The following is a 15,063-nucleotide window of genomic DNA, read 5'->3' as shown; positions in this document are numbered from 1 at the left end:
CGAAACTCCATTCAGGACGAACGAAACGGTGATTAGCCTATTTACCTATTGATCGGCCGCCACTTCCGGCAACCTTGTTTCGTGGATCGGCGTGTATCCGTTGGTTGTTACGCGCAATTACCGTTGAGGATGTTACCCAGGTCTTGGTGCGGAGTCACGGCCCAAGAAGTATCCTTGTGCTTACATAATCGCGAATCGAATCGATGGAACTTAATGATCGTCGAAGACGCGCATCGTGTTACAAGATTGATCAATGCCGGTGAATGTTTGAACGGTAGTTGAAGTATGTTGTGCGTAATATGATATTATTTGGAGTTTATGAGGGGCATTTATCTCGCGTGAAATACGACGTGCCGTAAAGTTTGTAGATATTTCTTTATTTTCGAAAGAATCCAATTTAACGTTAATTGTACTTTATGTGATTGGTTCAGTTATGGAAATTATGAAAATCGATTTGCCAATAATATTAACGTTCATAATTATCAGAATAATAGAAGCTAGGAAAGTCTTTTATCTTCGCGTTGAATAATTTGTAAATCATAAGTTAAATGAAGAAAATTAGTTTCATTAATTCGAGCACTGATATTCAAATCAATGGCTACATCGACGAATCACGTATTTAGTTCTAATTGAGTGGTGGTAAACTTTTTGTCAGATAATTTACAGCTAGATGTCATAAGAAGTTAACTGCTACTTTTACTCGCTAATTTGCCATTAATTTATATAATTTGCGCACTATTACTAGAAATTGCTATCTCTACGTTGCTTCCCGAGTTTCTACATATTTTCAGAGCTGAAAGGTGTAATAATGGATTCTAGATATATCCATCGGCTTGTTGCTTTTCCTTAAGTCACCTAAATGTTTTTTACTTTTTCCATCGATCATTTGAACTTAACTAGAGAGTTCAATGCTCAACGTGACATGGATATTGATGAAAGCAGTTGCTCTAGCGAAACGAGCGATTTCTGGCAGGGAATGTTTGAAAACGGGATTCCGTGTATCGAACGGCGTATTTCCATAATGATGTATACATTCCGTTAAACGTGCCGCGAACCAATTCGATGCGTACAGACAATACGGATCCTCGTTACTCTCACGCAATAGCCGGGCATGCGAGGAATAATTGCGCGTTGTTCGGGCCTTCCACCGAAGATCTGTCGGAAGTTGGCGAGGCGTGCGTGATTCACCAACTTTGGCGTCCGTGGGAAGAACCATCGAATCCCGGTCTTTCGTTGCCAACGATTAATTCCCGTCTCGATGTAACGAGTATCGTGTTCGAAGTGAGAATTTTAATATACCGTTTCAATTTACCTTCCTTCATCCTCTCTAATATTACGAGACTTGAAGATTATACATATCCATATGCTTGTGTTCTCCAAGTTTGTTTTGCTCGATTATTGATGTACTGTTTGATTTCGTCCGTACATCATGGCACCGTTACCGATCAGCTTTTCGATTTGAGCCACTCGGAGAGCAGATTGGTCAACCACGTAACCTTAAAAGTGGAGAAAAACGACGATATCGCTATTTTTCGAAATTAATCTTGAAATTCACGATTCTTCGTGCTTTTATCTTTCTGATCAAAAAATTTACTGTTAAGTACTTTCTCTTTTTTTTTCTTCTTAATTTACGTTCACACATGAACGCACAAGAGAAACAAAGATAAAAATAGCATTTGTAATCGCAACAGCGGCATCGAGAGCGCGAAACACGGCTCAGGGTCGGAAATGGAAATGGGAAGGCGCGAGTTCACGGTCGGTTCCGGCGGTAACAGGCTGGTGCAGTGCAAGGCGCGGAAAGTTGAAAAGTTGGAACTTTCGTGGCGCCTTCCCGGGCTTCTCTGCGACACGAGGAGCTCGCGGGGGTGGCTGGAGGTTTGATCGACGACGGCAGACTTTTAATTACGTCGAGAACGGAGCGCAAGCTTCGCCACGTGGAAGCCAGAGATAAGCCTCCTCGGGAATGGAACCGAGTCCGGCGCGAAGTTACGCCTCAAATTATGCAGTTAAAAGTACGAACGGATACGGGTATTGGAGGGCGTCTTGCAGTCTACCGATTTCTCCTGACATTCGATATCGACTCCCGGCTGTGATTGGCATATTCTCTTTCTCCTCTTGAACCTCGATTACCCTACAAATGATTTTCCTTCTTCGTGTTCTCCAGATTCGATGGCATGTTCAATTTGGAGCACGTTCTCAAGAATTTGTTCACGAACTAGTCTTTAAATATTGTGTTATACCTGCCTGGTCTTCCAAGTTATTGTTTTTCTTCCATTATTAGAATATTTTTTTAAGAGATTCGTCGATCTCTTGTTGATAGTTATCGTCAATAATTGGAGAAACGTAAGATTTTTATTTACCTAGACGATTTTGTTAAGAATTTCCAAGTCTGTACGAATACGTAATGTCGATATTTGGAAGTACATAGATCTTCTATATCAATGCATGACATCACACTTTCCTCAGATTAACGATTTTATCATTTCTATCACTGTTCCTCTAACTGGAAATCAACCAATTCGAACAGATAAAACACGTTCGGTTATACAAATCGAAATTGAAAGGTAGACCAGGCTACATCGAACAAATTAAATCGATCGATATCGTTGAAGATTTATATATTCAAACAGAACCCATAAGACACGATAAAGTTAACTTTCCATCTCACTATCTCCATGTAATCAGACACAGTCGCTGGTCAAAAACGTTTCTCCCACATAGTTTTATTAATTAAAAACCGTATCTCGGTTGGCGCGAAATTCACGCCGCTAATCGGAACTTGACCCAAAGGTGATTCAATTATCAGATACACGGTTTCCATACGTCGAGAAGGCGTCGGCTCTCCCTTCCAACTCTCTCTTTCTCACGCGACGCGTCATCGACGAAACACCTAATCGACGCGAACGGACCCGTACGTACGTAAAACAACGTTTTCCGCCGACGAAAGACGAACGAACAAGCCACGAGAACGAGAAAGGTGGTGGCGTTGGAAGGCGCACCTTTCGGCGCGTACTCATTAATTGGATCGCCAGGAGGGACTGGCGACCAGGCACGGCCAGCCTGTGCTACGGGAACTCGATAATTTCGCGTCTGTTTACAGCCGTTTCCGATGGAACACCAGCGGATCCATGGTGAACGCGTTTAAAGAGGTCCGCACAGCTATTTGTCTTCGTTTTGCGCCGTTCACGCACTGATAGCAACGCCATTAATCATAATCCTCGGTCACGACGTGGCCACAGCGCGCTGGCGGCCTCCGCGCGAGTCACACGCGCGAGATAATCGAACGACTACCTGACGGAGCGCGCGAGGACCCTCTCTCGATACGCGTCATTATTCCTGGCTGGCGCGGGACTCTGACGCGCCCGATGGATTAATTGCGTATCACGTCGTCACGCCGATTGGAATATCGCGATTCTTCCCCCGAGCGATCCGGAACGCGAGCTACGTATCGTACACGCGCGACCGTTCCCCTCGATTATAAATTAAATCCGCTGCGATCCGTGGCGTGTTTCGCTGCCCCTTCGAGGGCTGTTCATTTCCCTTGAAACGAGTGGATGTTATGCTATGAGTGCTATGCAAGGGTCCAATGTTGGAGAGTATTTGTTCCGGTTTTAAAGAAGAGACGTTTCTGATCGACGCGGCAGGTTGGCTTTCGTTAAACTAATCTTCGGTATCGATTGTGTACCTAACTCGTGGTCTTAAATTCGTAGTTATTTGGTATGTATGTGGTATGTACTTCTAAATGGGGGTGTAGGTAAACTTTCGAGCTGAAGAGCAGTTAGAAAACTGCCCTCGTTGTTGCGTTACCGTTTCTCGCGAGAATGCATCGACTCGTAACGCCAGCGTATGATGAGGATCTTCATGCATATGGAACAGCGTGTGCTCGGTGAAATGTCGAACGGGCGATGATAGGATAGCGTCTACGATATTTTCCCGATTGGCGGTTTCGCGATTGCGCAATGGGAAAGGGCACGATCGTTACGCTATTGATGCGTTTCACGTGTTCTTTATCCGTGCATTATTCCAAAGACACGGGTGGGCTAAGTTCCTCGAACAGACGTCATTACGACTGTTGTAGCATTTTGCCTGCACCCCAGTAATTCCACTTGAAAATAGCCGGAGGAGATTTAGACTACGTAACGAACAATATGCCAACGAAAAGTCGTATAAATTTACGATCGTCTCTGAATTTACTATGAGCTCAAACGAGCACCTTAACAAGAACGTTCGTGAGCGACATGCGAGAAAATGCAGATAATTTAGGAATTTGAAAGTGTTGGGTTACTATCATAATCTGCATTTTAAAGCAATATAGAGAAATTATACTTTGTTTGGTGATCGGTGAAAGTTTAGAACAGTAACAGAGGGATTAAGTCGATTATTAATTTCTAAATGTATTTAGGTATTATCAATCGTATTACCAAAGAGCGCAAGGCATTAGAGTTTTGCAACGAATCTTCCACTTCGTTTCAATTATTCTAGATGGCATACTATAGTGGCATACTACGAGCAAACCAATTGATTCCAAAAATAAATTTTCGTTTATATGTATACGAGAGAAGAAAGAGATGAAGTTGACCAAATTAAAAAAAATCACAGTTACACCTCAATCGATACGCGTTGCTAAAACAGCAAGGTAAGGGTCGTTGTACCCTCCCGTCTAGTAGTCACGTGCGCGAGCAAGCGGACCTCCCTTCCCTTTTACTCTCTCTTTCTCTCTCTCTCTTTCTCTCTCTTTCTCGTTCTTCTTCCGTTTCTCTCTCCGCGTTGGATAATGGATGAGTCCCGATATTTACATATTTTTCCATGTTCGTGCTGTGTGCCCGGCAACGGCTAGGTCAGGCAAGGTACAACCTAGCACAAAGTAGCACCGAGACCGCGGCTGCGGCAACTGTGCCTCGGCCCTGAAAATACGCGGTCTGCAGACTCCGAAGATCATCCTTCACGTGCGTCCATCCTGTTATTCGACTCGCGTAATTTCCATCTACTCCGAAATTTTTCAATTATTATTATTTCGTTAGCACCATATCCTTTATAATTGTTTTGTAACACTAATTAAGCGATGACGTTGGAGAAGAAAAAGTTGTGTTTGCCAGTAGAAATTATCATTTAACCATGTTATGACGCTATAAGTTGCTTGAAATTTCCAAAAATCGTAAAATTTAAATGGAAGAATTCGCGACGAACAGGATATTAAGCCTATTCGCATTCGACATAATTCTGTAGTTTACAAATTCGTAAACTCCAGATCTTCCATCATTTTGTTTACAACTGTACGATTCAATTTCACCTGTACAAGCTTGCAACGTGTGTTGATGACAGCAGGCTGACGGCATTGTTTCGCCGTAGTCGCGAAAGGACGCAATCCGCCGAATAATGGCGATTCTTCCAGCCTCTGTTATTCTACCTATGGCGGTACGGCGAATTTCGAAAGCTTGTCGGCATTCGGCGCGTTGCGTAAGGGCGGGGTTATAGTCCTGGTCGAATGGCTGAACTTGCGACTGCAGGGTGAACGGAGGTTACTACCCTTGGTCGTCGGGCAGACGGTAATTTTTCATTTCGACGCCTCAGTTTCTGGTTACGCGAAAATCCCGTTCTACCGATTTTATGAAAAATTCTTCGTCTTCTGGGCTTTGATCGCGACGCCACCTCCTCGCTGCTAAAACAAAAGAATTGATCAGGGGAGTGCCGTGAAAGTGTCGGAAGCTCTGGAATGTGGAATTAATTAATCCTTGTTCGGAAGAACAAGCGTAGTTCGTGAGTCAGGTTGGATTTATATAAATTGTGCATCTAACGCGATTTTTTATGTTTCGACATATTGAAGTTCTTTTTTTAATTTATTTAGTGGATTTAACTATTGTCTTTTATAAATGAGCAATTTTAGAATTCTACACATACATTATTGATTAATCCTATAATAATTGGATTATGTACTTCATCTATCGAATAAAGCCCTTTTTTGTTTGATTATGATATTAGACACACAGTGTTCTGATTATCTTGAATAGTTCGAAAATATTGATCGTCGTTGACATCATCGTATTAACATTAATTACACCGTTGCTTTCTTCTAAACTTTCACGGCTTTGACAGTTAGTTTTAGAAAACTTAGATAAATTTTTGAGTCACTGTCGATAATTATACTTCTCGAATCTAATAACAATTTCTAAACAAACGTATCTTCGAATCAAACAAGTCTACCCTATTGAAATACTCTCTCGTATTAATCGAATGACATCAGAATTATAAAACCGATCTCATCACTTTACTTTCTGGAACAAAATTTCTTTCAACTGCGCTTTTTATCCGCGACTTCGTCACACCATCGCCACACCTGGAATGATCATCAACCCCCAACTTTGATCAAAACCAGCCTCTCTTCCATCAAAAACGAGCAGAGGAAATAAAAAAAGAACGTGTCTCTGTAATTACCACCCCACCCGTGAAACCGCGACACCGTACATTAAGCGGGAGTGCGTGCGGTACAGGGTGAATGTGTCGCGGATGGGAAGCGAGTAGAAGCGAGTACAAGCGAGTGGCAGCGAGTGGCAGCGAGCAGAGTGGCGAGCGCGTCGGAAAAGTGTCTTCGGAGTGGGGATGTGTCTGGTGGTGGGGAGAGAAGCTCAGGGTTCGAGCGCGTCAGCGGCGCTAAAGCGCTCGACGCGGGGGCATTGCCGTCGTGGCCGCAGTTACGATCCGATCGAGCGTCTCGTAGCGCGTCGCGACATCCTCTCGCAGGACACTCGCAGCCACACACTTCAGTCGGACACGTGTTCACGTATTTTCGATACTCTGGTGCTTGTTCCAACAACCAACCGTGATCGATCACGATATACCAGAACGATATATAAAACGTTACCTCGATAATTGTACCAACGAATATCGATCGTACCGAATGTGAATCGTTAGCTCGTGGTTCTATCGATGAACCAGTTTCGAGCCCATGAACCGTTGGAGGGATCAACATGTACGATCGAGCAGAGGATCGATGGTCGCTGTTTCAGGAGACGGCGGAACGCAGCTGAGTAACGAAGGGACGAAGGGCGTCGCTCGATCGAAAGACAGTCGACGAAAATGAAGTGATCGAAGGTGGCATTGGACGCGATATTTTTTCTCGTACGAGCGTGTGGTCCATTCAACCGATCGCCGGTGAATGAAGCTTCCAGTGGCGAGCGATTCGCCGTAGGTCAGTTTCTCGAAGAAGGTCGTCGGGTACGGTTGTGCTCCGTTTTCTCGCGTATATACGTGAAGTCCTTCGTTCGAAGCGGAACACGACGGCGGACGATGTCCTCTGGGGTTCGGCTCGCTGTTGGATTTGAGTCCGGAACGGAGATCGTGTTCTGCAATTTCGTGAGACGACGGGATCGCGATGAGCGACTCGCGGTATTGGCTGGAACATCGTGCTTCGATCAATAGCGGCTCGTAGAGAAGTTTATCGCGACTTTATGGATGCATTGGATTCTCTTTGATCGACGACTCAACGTTTTCGTGCCATTTTTCGTTGCCATTTTTCATAGGATGTCCGGTGGTCGTTAATCGATCGTTGATGAATCAGTCGTTCGAATTCACGTGTTATTTTTGTTCGTTTCGTTGTGGTTCCTGGGGACACGTAAATAAATCGTGACAAGTGTGCCGATCGGACTTAGTGAAAAAGGACGTTGCTGGCCGAGAGGGATTTAAGTGGATTTTTGTGAGTGAAGATATTCCGGTTTTTACGTCGTTTGGGATTATTCTACAGAAAGAGAAGGTGAGTGAATCAGTGTTTACATATTAACAAACTTCTTATATAGGCGCGGAATCTCGTTGGAAATCCTTCGGAGAATTGTTTATGTTTCTTCGTATACAGCTCGCGTGCTCGCGCTTCTACGATGTTCGCACGATCGATAAAACCTTTCATGTTGAAATTCGTCAGAGCGAAGAGTAACACAGCGATCCCGCGTCGTCTAACGGATATCGTTTCTAGGTTTCTTCGACGTTGGCACGTATCGTTCGTTCTAGTTTCGCCACGCTGCGATCGATTGCTTTCTGCGATGGTTTTCGATTTGAAATTGGTGCGTGGTCAAACTTTTCTTTCGAGGTTCAAATATTTCTAAGTAACGTATACGTCCCATAAAAAATTCAATAAAACCTTCGATAGAAAGTGATACAAAATTATCTAAAGCTCTAGCAAGCAGAGCCCCGAAGCAACGTAGCCATACGAGAAAAAGCGCTATAAAACCCGAGTTTACTATCACCGGTACTCTAAATCACGAAGTAACCCATATCGCAAAGCTCATAAAACGCGTCCTTACGTCAAATATAACCGCGTCCTCGAGACTTCGACACATATTCTTCGTGGTAAGCTCGTAGGAAAGCACGGTTGCGAGGAGTTCTATGAAAGCTCTTCTCCTCGAACGGTATTAAATATCATGAGGAAACGGGCGCTGCGCTACCATAAATCGCGCGCGTTACAACGGGCTGCCGGCCCGTAAATCGGCCTTGCGACACGTTTATTTCCAGGCGCCATTAATTAAAAGCCACGCTCGCTGTTATCCACGTACCCTCACCCCTTATCCTCGCTTCTATCTCTCCTCCTTCCTTGCACTTTGTGAATCGGAACCGGTGCGAGGCGAAATAATTACGCAACGGGATGAAGGAAGGGGCGGGGACGAGGAGGGGAAGGTAAGGCAACTATACAGTAACTATCCTCGTCCGAATCTCATTTCCATTCACGGCGTTTACGGTGGCCGGCTGGATCGCGGTAGAACGAGTTTGGCGGGTCGGTCTGGCATAATCGCGCGTTTATCTCGACGAGAATGGTTGCCACGAGTTCGACCGCGAACACTCTTGTTTCGCGAAAGAAAAAGAAAGAAAAAGAAAAAATGTGTCGCCGGCGTATGAATGGTCGTGAGCTCTTATTTTTTATTCGACACATTTTTCTACCCTGTTCAGCTCTACCTGACGTGGGAAATCTAGCTTGTTAATGCGCGTTGACACAGGCTTGACAGGTGTCCGTTTACTTTTCTCGTTTGTATGAAACAAGCACTGGTTGTCAAGCAGTTGCACGATCGTTTCTTTTCTACGTATAATTGGTATAATTACGAAAATTTCAGGAAACGTAAATACCATTTTACTTTGTTTTCTTTGCAAATGTAATATGCATGTAACAGGTTACTGTTAGATTATAGCAGTTTCGCATTTTTCAAGGATATTATTTGCATCTCCTTGAATATACAAATTAGGTAATAATTTCTAAAGATTTTAATAGTTTCCTATAATTTTCCAAGTTAATCAGATAACAAGTAATAAGATAAGATTTCTCGTTTCTCGTAAATATCGTAAAATGAATTTAACTGCTTTGGATCGTTGTTGGTCATCGATGGGCTACGCAAACCGATTCGTAAGATCCGAGTTCTCGTTCTTGGGGCTCGTTTCGCGTACAAGAAAAGGTTCGTCCAGGAAAAAGCGGAGTTCGAAATTGGGGCGAGCTTATCGCGAAGCGGATTTGCCATTGGCGACCAATAAACCTCCGGGCCGTGAGAAAAACGCTCTCGATCGGTTGTTTAATCGCGTCTCGATCGTGGGGACTCGACGTTCGATCTCACGCTCCGGCGATCGTGGATTTGAGGCCCCTTAACTCCGCTCTCGTTATCGTATCGTTCCTGGGCGTGTATATCGTCCGCGTACAAGGTTCACGAAATGGGCTAACGTTGTTCCAGGTCGCGATAGCCACGGCGCTTTCGAAAGTTTCCGCCCCCGCCATGTATAGAACAGTTTCGCCGGTTGAAGAATTTCGGACGGACTCGGCTTGTCTACGTTCGTGTTTTCACGCCCGCGACACACCGATCGTTTGCTGGAAACACGGACGCGGCCGATCACTTTCTCGTCGACGCGTCGATCCTCGTTTCCTCGCGATCTCTTTTCAGCTGTCTTTTCAACGATTTGTTGTCTGTCGAGAGATTTGCCTGGATAAGACGATGTTGTTTGATTGGACGAGAGCGTTAAATTCGATGATGGTTTTTGTCGAAAGTATTTCGCGATGAAAGTTAGGAGAATAATTGAGAAGATATATACTGAGAAGATTTTCTTAGATATTTTTTTAGTATCGCGCTGAAACATTGCTAAGACGAAGTGTGAATCGTTCAGTGAAGCGTGACATGTACCTACCTTATACGAGTAATTAATCTACGTGTTTTTATTTCTTCTTAAAGCATGTTAGCTTCTGTGTTTTTCTATTTTCACGATATTCTAGCGAAATCAAACGAGAGAACCAAAACTGCTGCCATATTTCTATCAGAAAGATTTCCTTCCATAGGCATCGTTATTTCCATATCCATCGTTAAATCAAACCAACAAAACGCACGTAACAATCCCAATTACCTTTTTTGTTTTACAAAACGATTCATCGTCTCACTACCCACGCTTCAATGTGAATTTTTCGCCTACCAAATTGATTCTAACCGAATCTAATTGATTTTAAACCAAACACGCTTCCTATTTGCAATAAACCCTATTAAAAACCGCGCATACCAACATCGTCACGTCAGTGCGAAACCCGTTGCGACTCCAGCATAGTCTATTGCACGTTCTCCAATCAATTATCGAGCCTTTCAGCCAGACTCCATAACGCAGGCAGCGCGATGTGTCCCTGTCGATGACGCGCGCCTGCACCTGGCGGCAATTATGATATACGAAGCAGCTCCCCTTTCACGTTCGACCATCGACCGAGCTGAGAATGCGGCTCCGTGGTCTGTCGTTTTCGAAATCGCTCGTTTCGCGAGCGCATCGCCCACGTATCGCTCGATTATGCGCCATTAAACCGCCCCCTGTTCTCTCGTCCCCGGTTGCACCCCGTGGACGGTTCTTTCTGGCCCTGGCAGTTCCCGCCCACCCCCCGTCGGCTCTGTGGCCACCTCGTGCTACCTGCCGAGTCGTGGGCAGTTTGGAATGCGCGTATACGGCCGCCAAGAGCCGGCTCGTCGGGTATTATCGTCCTAATACCGCGAGCCGTCTTTATTAGCGAGCACGCGAGCCTCGGTTAAGCCGTGTTTTCACCAGCTATGGTACGCGTTCTGGGCGTGTTGTACAACTAGACCAGAGAAAAGCATCGGTTTCACTTTTCCTCGTGATAGGTCGAAATAGGGCGGAGTTGGGATCGATTCGTTCAGGGTGGAGCTGCGAGATTTGGTGTAAGAATTTTGTGTTTGAGATTGCCTTTTCGGAGATGTTTGATCGATGTTGGATAGAGATTACGTTTCGTAGCTTGGAATCTAGATTTTGAAAGATCGGTAAGGAATAAATACGACGTGATCGTAAAATCGAAGAATTACATGGTGACACGAAGCGAGGTTTACGAGTATTCTATGCCTCGGCCTGTAAAAATCATTCGTGAATTGATACTTTCTTGTTCAATAAGAATTTTCGTACGAGCAAAAATCTAAACTATACAGTAGTAAACTGTACGTATAGTTGTTAAAAATTAGAATGTGTATCCTCGATTAGAGAGAGATCAGAGGAAACAATTGCAACTTCTACAAGCGTATGTCATTTTCATCTAGCATATCCATTCTGAAAATCACAACGAATTGCTGTAAAACGTGTTATTCTTATTCTAATAGAAATATCAATTACTTACATGTAGGAGAGAAGGAATACCAACCTTCCAGGCATTGAAACGTCCGAACATAAGTCTGTAGGAGAAGCGATGCAACAACGCTAGAGGCCATCATCGTCTCGCGAACACACCGATCATCCGCGGAATCGTCGAAACCATTTACGTCACGCACGCAACTAGATGCTCGGTAATTTCATCGAAAAACGGCTATCCGTTTCTCGGGTTCGCGCGTTACACGTGTGGGAACGCGCCTTAAGGCCGTGCCGGAGCGGTCCACGCTGGTAGGCCGCAGGTACGCCCACGCCGTTAGATAATTCATATCATTGATATTACGAGGCCCCGCGGCCAATGCACCGACAACTCGCTACGTCATTCACCATAAAGATCGACTCGGGAGATTCGTGGCCCTCGTGGAGCGCCCGGTGCACCGGCTCGATCCTGTGTGGGTCGTTCGCGTTTCGCGTTCTTCGTGCCGATGCGAAAAATCGTTGGAAAGATCGAGTCGATATATGGCGTGGTGTACCCGCGTTCCTTACGCCGAGAGGAATCGCGGTCGACCTGGACGGCATCGTTATCTGCAACTGCTCTACCGCGCGATCACGTGGATAAAGGATTTTTCAATGTCAGAATGATTGAGAATGGAGAAATTGCATGGGTGGATCGAGAGGTGGTGGATTATTTTGTAATAAGCGGCGAAGAGTCTGTAATCTATGAAATTTATTTAACTATCGGAGCAAAAGGAAGAGGGTACGTATCTTATGGAATTATCAGGACGATGAAAACGATCGATTGGTAATTAAAATAAGAAAATTAGGATAAAAGAATATTATTTTGTGTTTACGGGAACGTCTAGGATCTTGATACCTTAGTTAGAAAACAAGTCTGTCTGTTAAAGTGACACATACGCGCGATCGTACCGCTGGTGATGTTAACGTGCATTGTGACATCAAGGTGACGTAGCGGTTTCGATGGCACATCGGAGTTTTCTAACGCGACACGGTGGCAAATGATACGACGTGTCGTATAATTAACCTTGAATGTGACGTCCACATGCCTTCTCTGCACAATAATTTTTGCTTTCTAATAAGCATAGTCGGTGTGCAGCGTATGTTAATTCTCCAATTACGTTGTTCCGTCTGTACCAATTTCCTTCGCACGCTAATTAACCATTATTTATTCTTATATCTAAGCAGAACAGGAAATCAAACGTCGTTGAATCTTCTCAAATATTTTTCTTTCATTCCATTCTTCTTCTTACTCGTTATACAAGTTCAAACTCGTCGTAAGACGCAAACCATCGAAGTGAAAAACATTCAGCTGGACACAAATCATCGATTATCTCGAAAGGAAAAGTGTTCGAACCGCTATGTAAAAACACGTGAGAAACTGAGGGTCGTCGATTTTGCGTTTGCTCGCTTCCTTTCACCGGACAAAGCGGATTTTGTCGCAACGTTTTGCTCGTGATCGTTGATATTTGCCTTGGTTGCGTTGCCGACATCGCGCGTCAAGCTCGAGGACCACCGAGCCAGCGCGTTCGATACGCCGCGTCGCGTTGCGCCGTAAAATTCGCGTTCCACGCTATTGTTTGCTTTTCGTAATGCCAGTTATTTCCGGTTTCTGTAATCTCTCATTACCAGCGTCGCACACTTGTCCTGTAATTGGTCACACGACTAACGCGCTAACAAATAACGACCACTACTATCTAGATATTTAGGATAATCGTGAAATATTTTTGCTTTCTCTCTAGATTACTCTTGATTTCTTCGAAGCAGCTCCATAGGAAATCTCGTTAGAAGGTATTCTTTTATAAAAATACGCTATCTGGAGATCATATATACGGGATCTCGATAGTTGTACTCTTGATTATTTCCTCGTTTTTGCACGCGAGCTTCGTTCGTCACGTTTCGCCAACGCATGGCAGGATACTTTAATTAACCAAACTGAATTTGATATAACCAAAATAAGAAGCGATAGGCGGCCAAGCACGGAACTTAGCCTCGCTGCATTTACCGTAAGAAGTATCTAAGATTGGCAGCTAATTGGTCACCTAGTTCACTGCAAAATTCTCAATCCTCGCCTGTACTTTCAGTGCCGTTCTCATGCATCGAGCAAATTTCCACTGTGTTCTATGGGTAAGTCAAGCATTTAGGTTAATGATTCTCATCTACAAATAACAACGTTTCTACAAAAAGAAGTTCGTAGTAATCATCCAACCTGCGTCTTCGTATCGTATAGAATCGGAAGAATCAAAGTGAAGGGGAAGTTTCAAGAACTAAATTTGCATAGCGAGTTCGTGGAAATTTTCGAACGAATTAGAGTGAAAGAAACGGAAGTTTCGCAGGAACTTTGCTCAGGACGGTCTAACGGTGTTTCGCGTCCTCAGGATCGAGGATCATCAGGCAACTCCTGCTTCCAGGATTACAGTAATCGTTCCACTCGCCGACTTCCTCATTTTTCTCTGTTATTCGAGAAAGAAGCGAAGGTTTCAGGCCCGCGGACGTTAACGTCCGAGCCAGCAAACGGTCGGAGTCCCTTCGGGCGTCTAATGCAGATTCAATGGTGATTTACGTGGTACGCGCGGCCGCATCTCTGTCGATGCAACCTACGCATAACCGCGAACACGATGTATCGTAATAACGCGATGCGAAAGGGAAGCGCGCCGACTGATTGCCACCGTGTGTCGCGGTTCTACACCGCGATCATAGAAAACCGCTTCGCCTCGTTCCATATCGGCTCTTCGTCATCGTTTCGATGAAAATCACTTCGTATGGATAATTACATCGACGACCGCGTTCTTTGCTTCTTTATTTATTCAATTGTTCTGTTTCGTAGCTTCGTTTCTTAAGATCCAATTCACAAGTTTCTCTTTTCACACTTCGGTCTCTCAATGACGTAATTCTTTGATATTTCTCAGTTTTGATTACCTAGAATTAATAATTCTCCGGTGTATTTCTTTGGTTTTTGGAATGTACAGAAGATACTTTGTTCCTTGATTATTCGATTCTCTGTTTTAGCCCGTTTGATCTATCCATTCCTCGATATTACGTTTATTTGACACTTTGATTTTTCGGTATATCCTGGCTTCTCAACGCCTTCGTATCGTTTAATTTCTCGATTCTTCAAAGTATCGAGCGTTGCACATTTTAGTAAATTAATACTTTGTTTCATTAACCTGTAGTTCAATTGAACTGTCTTTTTCCGGTATATTATCATTTTCAATCTATCAAACCCTTGTCAAACCAAAACGTTTCTCTCACAATTTCTCTGTTCCTGCTAAAACCAAAGTATTTCCAATCGTCGCAATGGCGCTACTCCATGTAAGCGCATGCAGATTTCATTGCTCTTCGCGTACAGGCCGCGATTATTCGGCGGCGCGATACCCAGACAGAGTCGAATTGAAACGGGGCGAGGGGCGTGTACACCGACGCGATATATCAACGCGAAGTGAAGTATTCCAGAAGCGTGTTTAG

At 44.3% G+C, this 15,063-nt stretch overlaps 1 protein-coding gene across 4 annotated transcripts in view; it reads left to right on the top strand.

The window, feature by feature from the left end:
• The window catches only part of LOC122569842, a 300,923-nt gene that overhangs the window by 80,271 nt on the left and 205,589 nt on the right, over nucleotides 1–15,063 (top strand). The gene's annotated exons all lie outside the window — the stretch shown is intronic.

This window comes from Bombus pyrosoma, linkage group LG7, assembly GCF_014825855.1.
Source record: "Bombus pyrosoma isolate SC7728 linkage group LG7, ASM1482585v1, whole genome shotgun sequence".
NCBI lineage: Eukaryota > Metazoa > Arthropoda > Insecta > Hymenoptera > Apidae > Bombus > Bombus pyrosoma.
The sequence above is the reverse complement of the archived record's forward strand: the minus strand, read 5'-3'. Positions and strand labels throughout refer to the sequence as shown.